This window comes from Choloepus didactylus, chromosome 1, assembly GCF_015220235.1.
Source record: "Choloepus didactylus isolate mChoDid1 chromosome 1, mChoDid1.pri, whole genome shotgun sequence".
In the NCBI taxonomy this organism is placed as follows: Eukaryota; Metazoa; Chordata; class Mammalia; order Pilosa; family Megalonychidae; genus Choloepus; species Choloepus didactylus.
The window spans coordinates 185,999,489-186,023,380 of NC_051307.1; the positions used below are offsets into that span (position 1 = coordinate 185,999,489).

Here is a 23,892-nt window from a genome sequence, read left to right on the forward strand (position 1 = left end):
TTATAGCAGCATTACTCACAATAGCCAAAAGGTAGAAAAATCCAAGGGTCCATCAACAGATGAATGGATAAACAAAATGTGGTATATACATATGACAAAATCTTATTCAGTCATAAAAAGGAATGAAGTTCTGATACATGCTACAACATGGCTGAATCTTGAAAACATTATGCTAGGCAAAATAAACCAGAAACAAAAAAACAAATATTTTATGATTCCACTTATATGAAAAATCTAGACTAGAAAAGTGCATGGAATAGAAAGTAGATTAGAGGTTGTATACAAGGGCTACAGGGAAGGAAGAGTGGGGTGTTTCCACCTGGAGTAATGAAAAAGTTTTGATAATGGATGGTGGTAGCAACAGTAGCTTTACATTATAAATGTAATTAATGCCACTGAACAGTACACTTAAAATTGGTTAAAATGGAATATTTTATGTTATACATGTTTTACCATAATATTAAAAAAGCACACACACACATTTATAAACAAACATTCCAAAATACTTGGAGGAAAATAAATTATGAAAAACTAAACAATCATAAAAATTACGAGTTTAAAAAGGGAGAGAATTCTTAGCACACACAAATACATACAAAAGAAAAGCAAACAATAAAATGACAAATATGTCAGACTCTGAGATTGGGTAAATCAATCAAACTACCAAGAAGTACTCTCATCTCCAATCCCATGATCAGTCCTCATAGCTAACTGAATAACTGAAAGTAATCAGTTAAAACTCTGAGACAAAAAATAAGATACATAGCTTAACAATATTATTTTAATTAAACATCTTAGAATGTGCATTCATTTGCAAATTTCTTGATATAGGGTTACTGTTTTCAACTGTGGATCCCTAATACAAGGTCACCTGACAGTAATTTCTTTAGGGACTTGTCCCTAAGAAGTAGTTCCTAAACATTCCTCACAGTTTTCATAAAAACAACTTTCTTTCCATATTCACAATTTGGTCATTTATAATACCACTTCCATGCAAGTTACTTTGTTTAAGTAACAAGAGCAACCATTAGGCAAATTTGAGAACAAAATCTGGGAGAACACAACTGGTGGAGAAGAAGTGCACAAGTGTACAAGGGCATAAGCCAGTTACCACCTTAGTGCTCTGAAGTGTGGGAGACAGGAAGTTTTATAAAGGAAACAGAATACTGTAGTGGGGATAAGTTTGAAGAATTACCAAAATATTAGCAGTTTACAAGAAACACCATACATAGAACAGAATATTACCTGCAACATACAGGCTAACCTACCAATCACAAATAGAAGCTCAAAAACCTTCAAGAGAATTTACAGCATCTGAATAAATCTCAAATAAGGCCAGAAAATGTTGACCAAGGACACACATAGGAAAGACTGACTCTAAAAGTCACAATTCACTTTAATCATAGTGCCTTTATTATCCAGTGAGCTCTGTCTTATGAGCAAGGTCAAATAAGTGAGGTGGGGTGGGGGATGGAGGCAGGGGGTGGGATTTAATGGCTTTTAAAGTCCCACAGAAGCTACAGAGTAGAAAACCTACAAATATTGCTATGGCTACATCAGGTGTGATAACTTGGTCTGTAACCTGAACATGGGCATTACCAAATTTCACAAGAGTCTTCATGGTTTGAATAGTTAGCTCCAACTGACCTCACGTTTACCTGTGAGAACCACTTTGTGTAAGGAGAGTCGAAGCTAATGGGAGTATACTTGCTATGTGGAAGGTGTAAAGACCTAGGACATAATGAATTACTTCTTCTAGCCTGGCTTATCTCTTGTATGTACTATAAGTAAGCCTTTTAAGACACTAGTTTTGCTCTCACCTTAGTCTCGTTTCCTGAACAATAAAGTAAAAAAAGGATTGCCTCATTGAAGAATAATCTACTGAATTGAATGTTTCACTTCACAATCTCACCCCGTTTTACAAAATAGCTTTAAAGTTCATCTAAAAAAATACTACAAAGTACTTTTAGCATCAGCATTGAGAATGGATCCCACAGGAGAAGAGTTCTAATGCAAAGTATTACTACAAGAAAAGGAGATAGTGCAAACCAAGAAGCAGTTAGCTAATATAAGTGTGAGAGCAGGAACACAAGCAGACACTGGAAAGAAGGAAAAAGCAATGCTGGCTTTCAACATAACTAAAGCTTCCGCAAATATAACTGGGTCAAAAACCTGCTACAGAGGCGGGGCAAGATGGCAGCACAGGGAGGTGTGGAATTTAGGTAGTCCCCTAGAACAAATAGTAAATAGCCAGGAATAATTAGAAAATAGTCTGGAACAACTGATGGGGGGGGACATCCTTGAACGAACCCACATTGTACACCAGATCACAGCATAGAACTGTAAGTAAAGCTCCCCAAACTGCGGCACTAGCAACCCACCCCCACTGACAAAGCAGGCTGAGGTGGAAAATTTCACTATGGGAAAAAGAAGCAGTCCCTGCCAGGAGCAAGGGAATGTAGCTCAACCAAGTTCCAACTGTGGTTTTAATTAATAAATTTGGACTACTGAATACATGCTAAGAGCACAGATAGACCATGAGCAAGAAGGAAAGGAACCAGAGCTTTCGCCTGGCAGAGAGGAAGTGGGGCTGATGGAAAAAACATATAAATAAATAAAAACAGAGGCTTTTGGAGTCCACTGAGCACAGAATGCTGGAATAGGGCTGTGTCCCAAGAAAAGGGGCATCAAGAATCTGGTACCAACTCTAGTTGTTGCCTGGTGAACTGTACAAGTGGGAACTGGCAATGAAAGGGGGGATTCTTTTTTCCATTTTTTTTCCTCTCATTCTCAGTAGCTCATTAGAGAAAGCCTCAGGCATTTTTAATTGTCAGCACTGACCCAGGCAAGAGTGGAGTTAAGATAGTCAAGAGAGTCAAAAGAAAAACTCAAGTGTAGAAGAAAATTCTCTAAAGGGCTTATCTTCTCTAAGAAAAGGGGCAGGTGGCTCCAAGCTTAAATGGCAACTCTCCCTCAGAGAACTCAGACCCCAGAGCCTGGGAGAGGGGGTGGAAGAGAAACAGCTTAAGCCTGGCTTCTGACACCTTCAGATCCTGGCCAGGACAGGATTCACTGAGAATTAAATGCACCGCACTTCTTTATGCCTTTGGGGAGCTGCGGACTGACAGCAACCACCTGCAGGGCAGGATAGGAAAAACACAGCATCTAGAGGACAAGAAAGTCTGACAATCTGCTCGGTCTCACATTCAGCAAGACCTGATACTGAATACAGCCTCCTTTTGAGACATGGGCCCATCTGCTCTGGCAAAATCTGATTGGGGTAATTAAGGAAACCAGATGCCTAGACAACAAAAAATTATGAATCACACTAGAAAAAATGAAGATATGCCCAAAGGAATAAACTTACCCTTCAAATGAGATACAGGAGTTGAAACAACTAATTAAAGATCTTCAAACAAACATGCTAAATCAATTCAAAAATCAAATCAAAAAGTTGAGGGGAGATATGGCAAAAGAGATGAAGGATATAAAGAAGACACTGGGCAAAGATAAGAAAGAATTTGAAAGTTTGAAAAAACAATTGGCAGAAATTATGGGAATGAAAGGCACAATGGAAGAGATGAAAAACACAATGGAGACATACAATAGCACACTTGGAGAGGCAGAAGAAAGGATTCAGGAACTAGAGGACAATATCTCTGAAATCCTAAACGCAAAAGAACAAATAGGGAAAAGAATAGAAAAATATGAGCAGCATCTCAGAGAACTGAATGACAACATGGAGGGCACAAATATACATGTCATGGGTAACCCAGAAGGAGAAGAGAACGGAAAAGGGGAAGAAAAAATAATGGAAATAATCACTGAAAATTTCTCAACTGTTATGAAAGACATAAAATTACAGATCCAAGAAGCACGTTGCACCCTAAACAGATCTTAGTAGACCAACTCCAAGACCTTTAATAATCAAATTATCAAATGTCAAAGATAAAGAGAGAATTCTGAAAGCAGCAAGAGAAAAGCAATCCATCACATACAAAAGAAGTTTGATAAGCCTATGTGAGGATTTCTCAGTAGAAACCATGGAAGCGAGAAGGCAGTGGTATGATATATTTAAGATACTGAAAGAGAAAAACTGTCAACCAAGAATTCTATCTGGCAAGACTGTCTTTCAAAAATGAGGGAGGCAAGATGGCAGACTGGTGAGCTGTATGTTTTAGTTACTCCTCCAAGAAAGTAGGTAGAAAGCCAGGAACTGCATGGACTGGACACCACAGAGCAATCTGACTTTGGGCATACTTCATACAACACTCATGAAAACGTGGAACTGCTGAGATCAGTGAAATCTGTAAGCTTTTGTGGCCAGGGGACCCACACCCCTCCCTGCCAGGCTCAGTCCCGTGGGAGGAGGGGCTGTCAGCTCTGGGAAGGAGAAGGGAGAACTGCAGTGGCAGCCCTTATTGGAAACTCATTCTACTGATCCAAACTCCAACCATAGACAGACTGAGACCAGACACTAGAGAATCTGAGAGCAGCCAGCCCAGCAGAGAGGAGACAGGAATAGAAAAAAACAGCACAAAAAACTCCAAAATAAAAGCGAAGGATTTTTGGAGGATTGGTGAACATAGAAACAGGAAGGGCAGAGCTCAGGCCCTGAGGCTCATATGCAAATCCCGAAGAAAAGTTGATCTCTCTGCCCTGTGGCCTTTTCCTTAATGGCCCTAATTGCTTTGTCTAATTGCTGGAAGGGATGTGGAGAAATTGGAACTCTTATTCATTGTTGGTGGGACTGTATAATTGTTCAGCCACTCTGGAAGTCAGTCTGGCAGTTCCTTAGAAAACTAGATATAGAGTTACCATTCGATTCAGCGATTGCACTTCTCGGTATATACCCGGAAGATTGGAAAGCAGTGACACGAACAGATATCTGCACACCAATGTTCATAGCAGCATTATTCACAATTGCCAAAAGATGGAAACAACCCAAATGTCCTTCAACAGATGAGTGGATAAATAAAATGTGGTATATACACACGATGGAATACTACACGGCAGTAAGAAGGAACGATCTCGTGAAACATATGACAACATGGATGAACCTTGAAGACATAATGCTGAGCGAAATAAGCCAGGCACAAAAAGAGAAATATTTTATGCTACCACTAATGTGAACTTTGAAAAATATAAAACAAATGGTTTATAATGTAGAATGTAGGGGAACTAGCAATAGAGAGCAATTAAGGAAGGGGGAACAATAATCCAAGAAGAACAGATAAGCTATGTAACGCTCTGGGGATGCCCAGGAATGACTATGGTCTGTTAATTTCTGAGGGATATAGTAGGAACAAGTTCACAGAAATGTTGCTGTATTAGGTAACTTTCTTGGGGTAAAGTAGGAACATGTTGGAAGTAAAGCAGTTATCTTAGGTTAGTTGCCTTTTTCTTACTCCCTTGTTATGGTCTCTTTGAAATGTTCTTTTATTGTATGTTGTTTTTTTTTTTTTTCCATACAGTTGATTTTAAAAAAAAAAAAGGAAAAAAATATGTAGAGCCCCCTTGAGGAGCCTGTGGAGAATGCAGGGGTATTGGCCTACCCCATCTCAATGGTTGCTAACATGACCACAGACATAGGGGACTGGTGGTTTGATGGGTTGAGCCCTCTACCATAGGATTTACCCTTGGGAAGACGGCTGCTGCAAAGGAGAGGCTAGGCCTCCCTATAATTGTGCCTAAGAGCCTCCTCCTGAATGCCTCTTTGTTGCTCAGATGTGGCCCTCTCTCTCTACCTAAGCCAACTTGAAAGGTGAAATCACTGCCCTCCCCTCTACGTGGGATCAGACACCCAGGGGAGTGAATCTCCCTGGCAACGTGGAATATGACTCCTGGGGAGGAATGTAGACCTGGCATCATGGGACAGAGAACATCTTCTTGACCAAAAGGGGGATGTGAAAGGAAATGAAATAAGCTTCAGTGGCAGAGAGATTCCAAAAGGAGCCGAGAGGTCACTCTGGTGGGCACTCTTACGCACAATTTAGACAACCCTTTTTAGGTTCTAAAGAATTGGGGTAGCTGGTGGTAGATACCTGAAACTATCAAACTACAACCCAGAACCCATGAATCTCGAAGACAATGGTATAAAAATGTAGCTTTTGAGGGGTGACAATGGGATTGGGAACACCATAAGGACCACACTCCACTTTGTCTAGTTTATGGATGGATGAGTAGAAAAATAGGGGAAGGAAACAAACAAACAAACAGACAAAGGTACCCAGTGTTCTTTTTTACTTCAATTGCTCTTTTTCACCTTAATTATTATTCTTGTTATTTTTGTGTGTGTGCTAATGAAGGTGTCAGGGATTGATTTAGGTGATGAATGTACAACTATGTAATGGTACTGTGAACAATCGAACGTACGATTTGTTTTGTATGACTGCATGGTATGTGAATATATCTCAATAAAATGAAGATAAAAAAAAGGAAAGAAGAAAAAAAAAATGAGGGAGAGTTTAAAATATTTTCAGACAGACACCGAGAGAGTTTGTGAACAAAATACCTGCTCTACAAGAAGTACTAAAGGGAGCATTGCAGGCATATAGGAAAAGACAGGAGAGGGAAGTCTGGAGAAGAGTGTAGAAAAGAAGATGATCAGTAGGGGTACTGTAAGAATTCACTAATATAGACTAACCTTGATAAGTGAAATTTGAGAGTTGAGAACACAGGTTATCAGGAGATAGAAAGAAGTTAGAGATTGGGTACTGATGCTGAAGGATTACAGAAAGATCAACAGGATCGACTGTAGACATCCAGAAATGGAATGGATAGCATAATAGTGTATGATGGTAACACAATATTGTAAGTACTCTGAACAAAGATGAGTGTAAGTACATTTGAAAGAGGAAGGCTAAGGGCACATATGACAACAGAAGGAAAGATAGAAGACAAAGACTGGGATTGTATAACTTAGTGAAACCTAGAGTGGTCAGTGATGGTAATTAAATGTACAAATATAAGAATGTTTTAAATGAGGGAGAAGAAATGCATACCAACACTGCAAGTTGTTGAAAACTGGATGGTATAGGGGAAAAAAATACAATCTATGCAAACTAGAGTCTATGATTAATGGTAACATTGTAAGATGCTTCCATTAATTGTAACAAAGGCAATATACCAAAGCTAAATGTCTGTAAGAGGGGGATGTAAGTGAGTTACATGGGATTCTTGGTGATGGTGGCGGTTTCTTCTATTCTTCTTTTTCTTTTTTTTTTGTGTTTTTATTCTTCATTTTTCTCCTTTTCTTCTTTCTTTGGGAAAGAAATGGAAATGTTCTCCTATAGATTGTAGTGGTGAATGCATAATTACATGATTATCCTGCGAATCATTGATTGTTTACTTAGGGTGGATTGTATGGTGTGTGAATAAAAATGTTTAAAAAATAAACAGAAGGATACAAGTGGAGAGAGTGACGTACCTACTCCCTGTTGGTAGGGAGGGAGAATGGCACATCCCAGTTGGAGGGCAGTATGGTGGTTCCACAGGAAGGTAATTATGGGTTGCCATTTGGTCTGGCAACTCCATTATTGGGTATATACTTGGAAGAACTGAGAGCAGGGACTTAAGCGGACATTGCCCACTGGTGTTTATGGCAGCCATATTCATGATTCTCAATGGATGGAGGTGGCCTAAGGGTACGTCGACTGGTAAACAGAATGGTAAACTGTGGTGTATCTATACAATGGAGTACCAAGCAGGGCAAGAAGAAATGAAGTTCTGAGGTATGCACCTAGGTGAATGGACCTTGAAGACAGTATATTGAGTGAAATAAGTGAGAATCAAAAAGACAAACATTATAATGCCTCACTAATATGGACTAACTATAATGTGCAAACTCTGAGAACTGAATCTGAGACCACAGGTTATCAGGAGAAGGCTTATGGTAAAGGTTCCTAGACTGTAAGCTCTTACATTAGTCACATCTATTCATGAGTTGTAATGGTTCTCTCTAAATTCTGAGACGCTGAGTTGTTTGTGTATCACCTGGTTCGGCCCTGTAATTTCAGGTATCTGTGTGACACCTGACACTAAAAGCCAGAGTTCAGCAGCTATGAATGTCAGCATTACTACATACAGCAAATGTTAAAGAAGCTGAAAAAAGAGATCAGACTTCAATTGGAGATATGAACAAAAGAGACTTGATTAGAACTAAGGTAAATCAGACTGAAGGGAAAAGGATGATACTGACTGTGTTTTAAAACCTCAACTTCAGTGTGAGACCAAAGGAAGAGATGTTTATTTGGTGCAAAATCTATATTTTCTGTGGCATGCTACATAAGTTAACTTGAATGGTCAGTTTATTCAAACACCATAATTACATGGAACCTTGAGTAGGGGGTGAGAGCTGGTAGGTTTGTTCAGGTTATAGTGAAACCCCAATACATCCCAGAGTAGTTTGGGCAGAGGGTAAGGAGTATTTGCAGGGCCCCCTTGAGGGCCTGAGGAAAAATGTGGAAACATTAAACTTCCACACCAGGGAATTCCCAAAATTCTCCCAAGCATTGGGGACTACCACTGTGGTAGTCTAAATCCTTTATCTTGGGGCTTGCCCTTATGAAGCCTGTTACTGAAAAGGAGAGGCTAAACCTACTTATAATGGTGCCCTAAAGTCACCCCCAGAGAACCTCTTTTGTTGCTCAGATGTAGCCTGTCTCTAAGCCCACTAAGCAGGTAAACTACATGGGACATGACAATCAGGAGTGTAAACCTCCCTGGCAACGTGAGACATGACTCCTGGAGATGAGCCTGCACCCGGCATCATGGAGAAAGACTTCCTGACCAAAAGAGGGAAGAGGAATTAAACAAAATAAAGTTTCAGTGGTTGAGAGATCTCAAATGGTGTTGAGAGGTCATTCTGGAGGTTATTCTTATGCATTATATAGATAACCCTTTTTAGTTTTCAGCGTACTAAAATAGCTAGAAGGAAGTACCTGAAACTGTTGAACTGTAATCCAATACCCTGGATTCCTGAAGACAATTGTATAACCATATAGCTTATACAGTGTGACTGTGTGATTGTGAAAACCTTGTGAATCACACTCCCTTTATCCAGTGTATGGACAGATGAATAGAAAAAAGGGAACAAGAAGTAAATGAAAAATCGGGGGGGGGGGGAGGGTGGAGTATGAGATATTTTGGGTGTTCTTTTTTACTTTTATTCTTATTTTTAGTTTTATTTTTTGGAGTAATGAAAATGTTCAAAAAATTGTGGTGACAAATGCACAACTATATGATGATACTGTGAATAACTGATTGTACACTTCGGTTGACTGTATGGTGTGTGAATATATCTCAATAAAACTGCATTGAAAAAAAAAAAAAAAACCCATCCTAGAAGATATTAGCAGACTAGAACAGAACAGAGGAGCCTTGCCCAGTTCTCTAACCTCTCTAGAACAGATGCCAGTAATCTTTTCTATAAAGGGCCAGATAGCAAATATTTTTAGATTTGGTGGGCTATACGATCTCTGCTATAACTACTCAACTCAACCACTGTAGTGTGAGTATAACCACAAACAATATATACACGAAAGAGTGAGGCTTTGTTCCAATAAAACTTCCTTTATGGACAGTAAAATCTGAATTTCACATAGCTTTCAAATATCATAAAATATTCCTTTTCTTTTGAGTATTTGTAACAATTTGAAGATGTAAAATACATTTTTAGTTCATGGGCAAAAGAAGAACAGATGGTTGGATGGATTTGATCAATGGACTATAGTTTGATGACCCCCTGCTCTAGAGCTCACCCCAAGCTGGTAACTACTTGGAATGGGGGGTGGGAGAGAGGAATGGAGGGTACTGTCATTCAGGAGATACCATGGTTTCTACTTGCTACTACCTAGAGTCTAGCACACTGAGCACATTTTAAAAATACCCCCAGATTAAGAAAAGCATCTTAAGTATAAACAGAAATTTTGTTCTACTTAGTGCTTAACTACTTATAAGGCTTCTGAAGTGTTGGGCACAAAAGTGAAGGAGGCAAAGGGAAAGGTAACATCTCTCAGATACAGAAGAAAGGAGAACAAAGTCCCAGAGATAGAAAGGGGCAGATTATTCTCATACTGCAATGAAGAGACGGCATTAAAAGAAGGACAAATGATGGAGAAATAACATGGGGATAAATAAGGGGTAAACCTTAATGAAATTCATTTAAAAAAATCCATCTTTTTTTAATAAAACTTGTACTACTGAAAGCACTACAGTTTGGAGTAAAAGAGACAGTTTAAAATGGTAACAGCCTTCTGGATCCCCATCTTTATAAGGGAAAAAGGCTAAGAAATTATTCAGCTACAAACCAGACATTTTTTATGCAAAAGGAAAAAAGGACTTTTGAGGGCTGAGCCCAGAGTCCAGGGCAGAAGCAAGAACAGAGAAAAACAATGGATTAGGAAATCACACTCAGAGAGCAGAACAAAAGCCTCATAAAGGAATATTCACAATCCCTATAATTGGGGAACCTGAGAACAGGTGCCTGGCTGGATTTCAAAAATGGTATAAACTAGTGAATACTATGAACTTCCGATTCCTTCTCTTTATGAATGAGTGTGTCTATTATGGTTACCCTGTTCCTGTACCACCACTATATGCTGGGTATGTGGGAGGCAGGTAACTTGTCTTTTTATTTCACAGGCCTCTGGATGGAGAGGAGCCATACCAGAGGACCCTCATCTGCGTGTACACTGTTACAGATCACAAGACCTGCATGAACTTCAAGCCTGCTGTTATAATGAGGATGCGACTTCTGGGAGCTGTCCATGAGTGTATTTTGTATGTTGGAGGCATGCATATTATTATGGTCAGAAGGCAAACCACTATAGATTATTTACAAGGATAGACTCAACAAGTCCTCTCATTCCTGAATGCAGGCTCCTTTTACAATGTGACATTGCAGCTCTTCCCATCCAAAAGTAGAATCTGCAGCCAGGAGTATCCTAGAATTCTCAAGGCTTAGGAAAGGCTGAAGGAGCTGGTGATGCCCATTATAGCAAAAACAATCTTCTTTGGAGAAAAGCTTCTACATTCACAATTTGGATTCATAGGCCTCCAACTGACTAAGCTCAAGCAATGAGCTCACAATGAAGCAATGAGCTCACAATCAAAGAAGGCACACTATTATGAACTGAGAGTCACAGGAAACAAACAATGGATTTTTAACTGTAGATTTCAGAACTGCCCAATAGAGACTATACAACACATGTAACATATAATGATTAAGGAAATAAAGGATGGAATCATAAAGAGAACCAATCAATTAAAGGACATTAGTAATGAACAGATGGATTTAGGGGGAAAAATGGAATGACTTGAATTGAATAATTGTTGATATGTGAAAACCTTTATTAAAGGGTTAAACACTGGAAGAAAAGAGAGCTAGAAAATACACCTGAATTAATTAACCAGAAAGTGACAAAAACCAGGGAAATGAAAACCATCAGAGATATAGAAAATTATGAAGAACAACATGAGAAGGTCTAATATATATGTAACTGGAATGCATGAAACATAGAAAAGAAGAAATGTAAATAAGAAGTTAGGATTTAAGGGATGATTATGATTACTGAATCATTAAATAGATATTCCTTTTTTCTTTCTGGTTTTTTAGAGTACACAGAAGAAATACCTGAAATCTGTGAACTGTAACCCAGCTGCCATGATCTCTGATAATTACTGTATAGCCTATATCTTCTGCCCTTGTGATTGTAAAAACCTTGTGACTGACCCTCACTTGTATCCATTTTATCCTGTTTTTCGACTTTGGAGTCCTATGATCACTAAAGACAGCCCCTAATGTTTATTAATGAAGGGCCTTGGGTCAACCCAAAATAATCGACCCCAATTCCAAAGTTATCTTGATTACCAAAGCTGGATCTTACCAAAATGGGCCCACATGGCATGCACAGTAGCTTAGACTTTAACCTACAAGTGAACCATACCTCAATATAATACTAAAAATCACACCCATCACCTTATTAGGGCCGGTATTTTCTTTCATACACAATGTGACTAAGCATGTAGTCAGTCTGTGCATGCTCAATAACATCACCTCTAATTATATTATCTGACACCATTGTGCTCATTATCCTAACATCTGCTCATCTTTTGATACTATAAAACTATAGGAATTACCGCAGTTTGGGGAGACAGATTTTTGGGCTGATAGGTCATCTGCTCTCCTGCTTCACACCTAGCAATAAACTTTTTCTCTCTTTGAAATCCTCTCAGAAATTGGTCATTTGAGTGCAGTGGGCAAAGAATCCACTGCCTTTGTCTGGTAACAGAAAGACAATATTTAAGAGAGATAATGGTTGTGAATTTTCCAAACGCGTGAAAACCAGGAATCTACAGATTCATGAAGTATAACATAACCCAAAAAGGATAATAAAAAGAAATTCACACTAAGAACTTTGTGGTGTAACTTCACAACACCAAAGACAAACACAGTCCTTAGACAAAAAGAGATAACCTAGAAAGGGAAAACAATTTGAACAACAGACTCCCCAAATAACAGTAGATACCAATAAGACTACATTGAAAACTATGAAGTTTTGAAAGTACATTTTGTCAATCTAAAATTATGTACCCAGGAAAGTAACTTTAAAGAATACAAGTGGAAAAAAATTAAATGCAATGATAATGAAGAAAACAAAACCAACATTATTTAAATATGGTATGATTGTCTAGATTAGAAATCGGCAAACTTTTTCACTAAAGAGCCAAATAGTAAATATATAATGTTTAGGGGCCATATGGTCTCTGTGACAACTACTGAACTCTTTGCCAAAAATAAGTGTGGCTACATTCCAATAAAACTTTATTTACAAAACCAGATACTAAAGCCATATTTGGCCGTCAGGCTGTAGTTTGTGGAAGCCCAGTATAGAAAGAAAGCCCAAAATAAATAATTAAAAATTGTTAGCAAGGTGAAAGGCAATAAAATCAATATACAAAAACAATTTCATTATTATGCATCAGCAACAAAGTTAGAAATTTTAACTTAAAAAAAAAAATAACAGGAGGACTGTTGGGAAGAGGGTGGAGTAGGGAGCTCCAGGACTCAGAGTTTCTACCAGAACAACTAAACAGGCAGGGACTGTCTAAAACAACTATTTTGAAGCTCCATAGGAAAAAGGAACACTGTGCAGCATCCAGGGAAGAGCAGGAGGAAGGTGGTAATAAATTATGGCAAAGAACAGTAATTGTTCTCTCTGCACAGGCTACTGGCACCCATTGCCAAGTTTTGAGGCAGGACAATGAGGTCTCAGCCACTGGCTGCCTAACTGGTGTCAGAAACAGATGTAAAAATCCTCTTCCTCAAGACCAGGGGTGGCTACGACAGACCAAGGATCAAGGCTTTTGGTCAGTGATTACGGATCACTGGGGGCGAGGCTCTAAGGGCAGCCATTGTTTCAACCAGTCCCAGACAAAGACAGCGGTGGCCATTGTTTCAACCCACTTGGGACAGAGGCCTCAGTGAAGACTTCAGGAAGCTGTGCTTCCTCAGTGCTACAGGGGACAGTTAGTTGAAGAGCTGCATTTGCTGGACCGTCCAAGGAAGCTAAGCTTTGGGGAGCCATGGGAGAACCTCCTGGTGCCCTTCCTGATCCCCACCCCAGGGCACTTTGACATCAGTCTGTGCCTTCTTCGTAAACCCCTGGCTCTTTTTCAGCTGAGAAAGACTAACTTGGGAAGATCTTCCCCTGTGTCCCATCCAGGTAAAAACAGCTTGAGACAATGAAAGGAGTGTAATAAACTGTAGAGGCGGAGAGTCTGAGGCAAAGGCTGGTCAGCCTCAAACACCCAAGAGAGAAAGGTCTCCCTCCTGGGAAAAACAGAGGGATCAACCAAACTTCTGTAAACAGGGGAAGTCCAAAACAACTAACAAGCAAAAGCTCAGGACCAGACACAGGCCTAGAAAGAGAACCCTTGGCACACTGCATTCACCTTGGGGAGACCTTCCTGACAGGAGGGCTGAAGCTTAAGAAAATCTGTTACAAATCAAGAAACAGTCATCTCAGGGAATAAATCCCAGAGTTAACATTTTAAATACTAAAATATACAGTGTGCAACAAAAAAATACCAGACAAAGATACAGGAAATGATGGCCCATCCAAAGGAAGACAATAAAAATCCAGAAAATAACAAAGAAGACCAGTATGTAGACATACTGAACAAAGCCTTTAAAAAAAAGTTCTTAAAAATGCTCGAAGAGATGAAGAAAAATACAGAGAAAAAACTAAAGGATATCAGGAAAATAATGAATGAGCAATATGAGAATCTTTGTAAAGAGAAATTTTAAAAAGGAACGAAACAGAACTACTAGAGTTGAAGAGGACAATAACTGAAATACAAAATTCCAAGGATTTCAAGAGCAGATTGGAACTGGCACAAGAATCAGTGAATTCAAAGACAAGACACTTAAAATGAGATAGGCTGAGGAGCAGAAAGAAAGAATTATAAAAATTGAAAATAGCCTAAGACACCTCTGGGGCATCATTAAGCATACCAATCTATGCTTTATAGGTCTGGGTATTAAAAACAGAGGGAGAAATGAAAAATTCACAATGATGTGGAAATTAAAACATCCAATGAAATAAAAAGAAAATCACAAATGAAATTACGAAATATCTTGAGGTGAGTGAAAATGAAAATACACTATGACAAAACTTATGGGATGTAGTAAAGACAGTGCTGGGAAGGAAATTTATATCTCTAAACACCTACACTGAAAAAGAAGAAAGACTTCAAATCAGAGACCTAATCTGAAGACTGGAGGATCTAGAAAAAGAAGAGCAAACTAAACCCAAAGCAAGCAGAAGGAAGGAAATAACAAAGATTGGAGAGGAGATAAATGAAATAGAGAACAAAAAAATAGAATGAACAAAACGAAAAGTTGGTTCTTTGAAAAGATCAATAAAATTGACAAACCTTTCACCAGACTGACAAATAAAAAGATAGAATACAGATAACGAAAATCAGAAATGAAAAGAGGGGACATTACTACCAACCCTGTTGTTCTGGTTTGCTAATGCTGCCCTTTTGCAAAACACCAGAAATGGATTGGCTTTTATAAGGAGGGTTTATTTGGTTACAAAGTTACAGTCTTAAGGCCATAAAATGTCCAAGGTAAGACATCAACAAAGGGTAACTTCACTGGAGAAAGGCCATCGGCATCTGGAAAACCTCTGTTAGCTGGTAAGGCACATGGCTGGAGTCTGCTGGCTCCCAGGTTGTGTTTCAAAATGGTGTTCTCCAAAGTGTTGTTCTTGGGGCATTTTTTCCTCTCCTAGCTGCAGCTGCTCTTCAAAATGTCACTCTTAGTTGCTCTCAGGTCCTTGTCTGTGAACTCCTTTATACGACTCCAGTGATCCAATTAACATCCACCCTGAATGGGTGGGCCAACACCTCCATGGAAATTATCCAATCAAACATTTCAGTCACAGTTGATTGAATCACATCTCCATGGAAACACTCAATTAAAGAATTCGAATCTAATCAACACCAATACATCTGCCCCCACAAGACTGCATCAAAGAATATGGCTTTTTCTGGGGAACATAATATATACAAACTGGCACACCTGCTAAAATAGACTAAAAGAGGATACTATGAACAACCTATGCCAATAAGTTAGAAAACCTACATGAAATGGACAAATTCTTAGAAACACACAAACTATCTACACATTGACTCAGGAAGAAACAGAAGATCTCAACACACCAATTACTAGTAAAGAGATTGAATCAGTAGTCAAAAACCTCCCCACAAAGAAAATTCCAGGATAAGATGGCTTCCCAGGGAAATTCTATCAAACATTTCAAGAGGACCTAATTCTAATTCTGCTCAAACTCTTCCAAAAAATTGAAAAGGGGGGAACACTCCCTAATTCATTCCACAAGGCTAACCTCACCCACATACCAAAGCTAAATAAAGACACCACAAGAAAAGAAAATCACAGACCATCATCTCATGCATATCAAAGCAAAATTCCTCAACAAATTACTAGCAAAACAAATCCAACAGTACATTAAAACAATTATATGCTATGATCAAGTGGGATTAACCCCTTTTAAGTGTGGTGGTTCAACATAAGAAAATCCATGAATGTAAAACACCACATTAATAGAATGGAGGAAAAATCCACATGGTCATCTCTAATGATGCAGAAAAGACAAGACAAAATCTAGTAACCCTTCTTGATAAAAACACTTCAAACTCTAGGAATAGAAGGAAACTTCCTCAACATGATAAAGGGCAGATATGAAAAGCCCACAGCTAATATCCTACTTAATGGCAAAAGACTGTAAGTCACCCCTTTAAGATCAGGAACCAGACAAGGATACCCACTGCTATTTCACACGTAGTGGAAATTCTTGCCAGAGCAATTAGGAAAGAAAAAGAAATAAAGGCATCCAAATTGGAAAGGAAGAAGTAAATCTTTCACTATTTGCAGATGACATGATCCTAAGTACAGAAAATTCTGAAAATCCCGGAGCTAATTGGTGAATTCAGCAAACTGGTGGGCTAAAAAAATCAACACATAAAAACAGTAGTGTTTCTATACATAAGCCATGAACAATTGAAAGTAGAAACCATGAAAAAATTCCATTCACAACAGCAACTAAAAGAATCAAATACCAAGGAATAAATCTAACTAAAGATATAAAGGACTTACAAACATAAAACTACAAAACATTGCTAAAAAAAAAATCAAAGGTGACCTAAATAAATAAAAGGACATTCTGTGTTCATGGATTGGAAAGCTATAGTCATTAAGATGCCAATCCTACCCAAAGCAATTTACAGATTTAATTTATAGATTCAACCCAAATTCCAACAAACTTCTTTACAGAAATGGAAAAGCCAATCATCAAATTTGTAGGGAAGGTAAGGGATCCTGAATAGTCAAACCCATCTTGAAAAAGATGACTGAAGAGGAAGGACTCACACTCTTGAAATTAAAACTTACTACAAAGTCACAGTAATCAAAACAGCATGATACTGGCACAAAGACAAATATAAACCAGTGGAATCGAAGTGAGAGCTCAGAAATCAACCCTCACATTTATTACTAACAAAGGGGTAAAGACCAATTATTGGGATAGAACAGTCTCTTAATAAAATGGTGCTTAGAAAACTGGATCTCCATTTGCCAAAATAAAAATAAAAATTAAAAAAAGGGGGAAGAACCCTACCTCACACTTCATACAAAAGTCAACTGAAAATGGACTTAATATAAGAGTCACAACTAACAAACTCCTAGAAGAAAATGTAGGAAAGCATCTTCAGGATCTTGTGTTAGGCAATGGTTTCTTAGATTTTATACCCAAAGTACAAGCAACAAAAGAAAAAAACGGATAAATGGGACCTAATGAAAATAAAAAGCTTCTGTGCGTCACAGAACTTGATCACAAACATGAAATGACAACCTACACAATGGGAGAAAACTATTTCTAAACCACATATCTGATAAAAGTTTGATATCCAGAACATATAAAGACATCCTTTAAGTTAACAACAATAAGAGAAACAACCCAATTTAAAAATGGGCTGAAGACTTGAATAGACATCTCTCAAAGAAGATATACAAATGGCTAGAAAGCACATGAAAAGATGCTCAACATCATTAGCCACCAGGGAAATGTAAATCAAAACCATGAGATACCATTTCACACCCATTAGGATGTCTGCAATTTAGAAAAAAACAGAAATTAACAAGTGTTGGAGAGGATACAGAGAAAAAGGAACACACCTTCATTGCCAGTAGCTATGTAAAATGGTGCAGCCACTGTGGAAGACAGCTTTGGTGTTTCCTCAGAAAGTTAAGTATAGAACTTAACTAGGTATATACCCAACAGAACTGAAAGCAGGGACTCAGATAACTGCACACTGATGTTCACAGCAGCATTATTCACAATTGCCAAAAGATGGAAGTAACCCAATGGTTGATCATTGTCCATCAACTGATGAATGGATAAACGAATGTGGTATATACATACAATGGAATGTTATTCAGCCATAAAAAGGAATGAAGCTGTGATACATGTGACAACATGGATGAACCTTGAAGATATCATGTTGAATGAAACAAGCCAGACAAAATAGGACAAATATTGTATGATCTCACTGATATAAAATAATTAGAATAAACAAATTCATAAAGTCAGTATCTAGAATACAGGTTACATTGTAACAGGCTGGAGACTGGGAATGGGAAGTTAAAGCTTATAAAGTATAGGGTTCCTATCTGATAACGAATGGTGATAATGTAGCACAACATTGTAAATGTTAATTAACAACACTGAAATATACATCTGATTGTGATTAAAAGAGAAATGTTAGATTGTATATATGGTAACAATAAATTAAAAAGAAAAAACGTTGAACTACACTACAAAACAGTGAACCCTAAATTAAACCATGGACTATGGTTAGTAGTGCAAGTATAGAAACGTGTTATCATCAATTTTAACAAATGATCCATACTAATACAAGTTGTTAATAACAGGGTTTTAAATGGGAACCCTGTATTTATGCATGATTGTTCCATAACTCACAACTTCTCTAGTAATGATAAAAACACTAAGTTCAATAATGACAAATACCTTGAAGTACCTAGGAATATATCAAACGAATGTAAACAAAAACAGTGAAAACTGTTGGGAAAAAAAAATAATGAATTCTAATGAGAGATACTAAGAAACAGCAAAAGAAATGGAGAAATAGTCCATGTTCATGGGCAGGAGACTCAGTATCTTACAGATGTCTAATGTCTGCAACCTAATGGAATAATAACCAAACCACCAGCACAATTTCTTGGGAAATTTGTAAAGCTGATTCTAAAATTCAAATGAAAGAGCAACGGGTCAAGAATTGTTGCTATAATCCTACAGAAGAAAAATGAGGCTGGAGCTGGGGGTGGTGGTATCCTATCAGATATAAAGACTTACAAAGCTATTATAATTATGACAATTAGGTTTTGGTACAGGGATACACCAACTAACCAAATCAACAAAATGGAAAGTTCAAAGATTCACAAATACATGAGACTCTGATACATGGCAAAGAAGTGATTCAGATAAATGGGGAAGTAGAAAATATTCAATAATAATGTCCCAGAATTCAATAAAGTGCTGAGATACTAGATAATCCATTTAAAAAAAATGAAAAGCTGTTTTCTTATCAGATGGTAAAACTTACAGCAGACCTTCTGATTTTCATGGTGTTCTGGTTTGCTAATGCTGTCATATGCAAAATACCAGAAATGGATTGGCTTTTATAAAGGGGATCTTTTAGGTTAAAGATTTACAGTTCTAAGGCCATAAAAGTGCCCAAATTAAGGCATCAACAAGAAAAATACCTTTACTGAAGAAAGGCCGATGGTGTCTGGAAAACCTGTTAGCTGGGAAGGCATGTGGCTGGCATCTGCTCTGGAGTTCTGGCTTCAAAATGGCTTTCTCCAAAATGTCTCTGGGCTTGTCTCTCTTAACTTCTCTGGAGCAAACCCTGAGCTAGCATCTCTAAAGTGTCAGCAGCAGTCTGGGCCTTTGAAGGCTCTTTTTAAAGGACTCCATTAAACTAATCAAGACCCATGCTGGGCTACCTCTCCATGGAAATAATCTACTCAAAAGTATCACCCATGGAAACAACCTAATCCAAATATCCCACAAGACTGGATTAAAAGATCATGGCTTTGTGGGAGACACACCGGCACACATGGGAAAATACTGATTCCCATCCAAATTCAAATCCCTCAATAAATACTCCAGAAACTACAGAGACCAAAAGAAGAGCAAACAAAATCACCAAAAGTCCATGCTTAAAATATAACTGAGATAAATAACACTTCAAACTTCAATTTACAAGTGGGGAAAAATATACATCTAAACCCAGCAATGCCACCTCTTGAATCCTCACTGGAAAGAAAAATTAAGAAGAAATTGCAGGAAAGAGTAAGATCCTGGTGGTAGTGGAATATAGATATCAACTAAGGTTCACCTCCAGAAGAAAGGGTCAAAGGTCCCACTCTGAGTGGGAATATACTGAGCAAAGTATCTAAGATCTGCTGGAAGCAACAGGACCAGAAGTAAGTAAATAGCACTTAGAAAGGGGAGGCATCCCTTAGAGGCTTGGTGGAAAAAGGAAAGGAAGAAACAATGGAAGATAAGGGCTCCATTGAAAAAAGATGTTATCAAGGAATTAAAAAAACCCCGCCATTCCCCATCACTTAGTAAAGAAGCTACAATTCAATATACTAACAGAAGAGGGCATTCTTGAACTAAGGAACTAAGAATCTAAATAAATTCTTCAGGCCCCACAGAATCATGTGTTATTTTTGTTGCAGGAAAATCCAATAATTTATCATAAATTAAAAAAAAAAAAAAAATCCAGCATCTACAGTAGGCTACCATAAGAAGAAAACAAAGTAAGAATGAAAGCTTTTCTACTGATGAAAGTAAATACTGAAGAGTATTAGCAAGGGTAACTTGAAGGAAATGGGGGTGAGGGGAGAGAGATCTCACAATTAAAACCAAAGGATAATATGGCTGATTCAAGAACTGCCTTCACATTAATAACACTGAATATGAATGGATTAAACTCACCAATTAAAAGACATAGATTGGCAGAGTGGATAAAATACATGAACTATCTATACGCTGTTTACAAGAGACTCATCTTAGACACAGTGACACAAACAGATTAAAAGTGGAAGGATGGATAAAAAATATTCCATCTGTGCTGGTTTGTATGTATTATGTCCCCCAAAACGCCATTATTTTTTATGCAGTCTTGTGTGGGCCGGAAACATGTTGGTGTTGACTGGGTTGCAGACTTTTGATTGGATGTTTCCATGGAGATGTGATCACTCAACTGTGGGTGAGATCTTTCAGTGGATAATTTCCATGGAGGTGTGGCCCCACCCATTCAGCATGGGCCTTGATTAGTTTACTGGAACACTATATAAGCTCGGACAGTAGGAGTGAGCTTTGCTACAGCCAAAAGGGACACTTTGAAGAAGGCAAAGAAGCTGAGAGAGTAGTTGCAGATGAGAGACAGTTTGAAGACGACCATTGAAAGTAGACTCTTGCTCTGGAGAAGCTAAGAGAGGAAAAACACCCCAAGAGCAACTAAGAGTGACATTTTTGAGAAACTGCAGTCTAGAGAGGAATATCCTGGGAGAAAGCCATTTTGAAACCAGAACTCTGAAGCAGACGCCAGCCACGTGCCTCCCCAGCGAACAGAGGTTTTCCGGATGCCACTGGCCATCCTCCAGTGAAGGTACCCAATTGTTGACGTGTTACCTTGGACACTTTATGGCCTTAAGACTGTAACTGTGTAACCAAATAAACCCCCTTTATTAAAGCCAATCCATCTCTGGTGTTCTGCATCCCGGCAGCATTAGCAAACTAGAACACCACCCAAGCTATAGCCAAAAGAAAGCAGGGGTAGCAATACTAATATCAGATAAAATAGACTTTAAATGCAAAGATTTCCTAAGAGACAAAGAAGGATACTGTATACTAATAAAACGGACAATTCACCAAGAAGAAAACACAATCATAAATGTTTATGCACGCAATCAAGGTGCTCCAAAGTACATGATACAAACATTGACAAAACTGAAGACAACAATGGTGGACAAGATTAATGTGCAAAAGTCAGTAATGTTCCTATACATTAGAAGTGACCTAACTGAAGAGATAGTCAAGAAAAAAAATTCCATCCATAACAGCAACTAAAAAAATCAACTACCTAGAAATAAACTTAACCAAGGATATAAAAAACCTCTACACAGAAAATTACATAATGTTACTAAAAGAACTAAAAGGGGACCTAGAGAGATGGAAAGATACTCCATGTTCAAGGATAGGAAGGCTAAACGTCATTAAATGTCAATCCTACCCAAACTGATCTTCAGAGTCAATGCAATTCCAATCAAAATTCCAACAAACTACTTTGCAGATTTGGAAAAGCTAATTATCAAATTTATTTGGAAGGGAAAGGGGCCTTGAATTGCTTAAAATATTCTAAAAAAGAAAAACAAAGTGGAAGGACTTACACTTCCTGACTTTGAAGCCTACTATATATATATAAAGCCACAGTAGTCAAAACAGCATGGTATTGGCAAAAAGATAGACAAACTGATCAATGGAATCAAGTTTGGAAACAGACCTCCAAATCCATTGAACTGGGACAGAACAGTCTCTTCAACAAATGGGATTGGGAGAACTGGATATTCATATCCAGAAGAATGAAAGAGGACTGTTACCTCACACCCTATACAAAAATTAACTCAAAGTGGATCAAAGACCTCAATATTAGAGACAGTACCATAAAACTCCTAGAAGATAACATACAAAAACATCTTCAAGACCTAATATTAGGATGTCACTTCTTGGACCTTATACCCAAAGCACAAGCAATGAAAGAAAAAATAGATAAATGGGAACTCCTCAAAATTAAAAGCTTCTGTACCTCAAAGGAATTTCTCAAAAAAGGTGAAGAGGCAGTCAATGCAATGGGAGAAAATATCTGGAAACCATGTATCTGATAAAAGACTGATATCTTGCATATAAAAAAGAAATCCTACAACTCAACTACAGGAGTACAAACAGCCCAATTATAAAATGGGCAAAAGATATGAAAAGACATTTCTCTGAAGTTGGACTCCAAATGGCTAAAAAATGCAAGAAAAAGATGTTCATCTTCACTAGCTATTAAGGAAATGCAAACCAAGACCACAATGAGGTATCATATCACACCAATAAGAATGGCTGCCATTAAATAAACAGGAAACTACAAATGCTGGAGGGGATGTGGAGAAATCGGAACTCTTACTTATTGCTGGTGGGACTGTATAATGGTACAGCCACTGTGGAAGACAGTTTGTCGGTTCCTCAGAAAATTAGATATCAAGTTACCCTACAATCCAGCAATTTCACTTCTAGGTATATACCCAGAAGATCTGAAAGCAGTGACACAAACAGACATTTGCATACCGATGTCCACAGCAGCATTGTTCACAATTGCCAAGAGATGGAAACAATCCAAGTATCCTTAAACAGACAAGAGATAAATAAAATGTGGTACATACATGCAATGCAATACTACACAGCAGTATGAAGGAATGTATGACAACATGAATGAACCTTGAAAACATAATGCTGAGTGAAATAAGCCAGACACAAATGGAGAGATATTGTATGTTACCACTAATGTGAACTCCATGAACAATGTAAAATAAGTCTTATAATGTACCATATAGGCGAATTAGAGACAGACAGAAGCTAGTGAAGGAGGAATGATAATATAATAATATGTACAGATATGATACTGAGGTTGAACTTAATGGTATCGGAATGGAGACGTGATTATGGTTCGTTAATGGGATTATAAGTATCAGTGCTAAATTGAAGGCAAACATGTTTGAAAGTGGTTGTCTAAAGGCAGGTAACCCACAGAGTAGCACCACAAACACATGTAAGTGTTAGCATGATATACTTTTAAGGTATGACACTGGTACAAAGAGTTAACAGAGTGGTATAGGAAAAACAACCCATTACATATTATAGACTATATTTAGTAGGAATATCTTACCATCACTACACTAATACTAAGGATGAAAAATAAGCGACTGATAAGAGCTCTGGGATGTTTTATGTTATGATAATTGTTTAAAGTTGAGAGTGATGATGACAACTAAGTGAAGATAATGTAAGAAACTGACCATTTAGCTTGGGATAGAATATATATTAAGTGAAATTAGGAACCCACTACACTTAAATAAATCAGGTCCTCAATTTGAGGCTTGCTCTTGTGAAACTTAGGGTTGTAAATGGGAAGCTAAGCCTTCCTATGATGATGCCTACAAGGCATCTC

At 38.0% G+C, this 23,892-nt stretch overlaps 1 protein-coding gene across 15 annotated transcripts in view; it reads right to left on the reverse strand.

Moving 5' to 3' along the window:
* Window positions 1–23,892, reverse strand: part of CLASP2 (cytoplasmic linker associated protein 2) — a 279,413-nt gene that overhangs the window by 188,167 nt on the left and 67,354 nt on the right. The gene's annotated exons all lie outside the window — the stretch shown is intronic.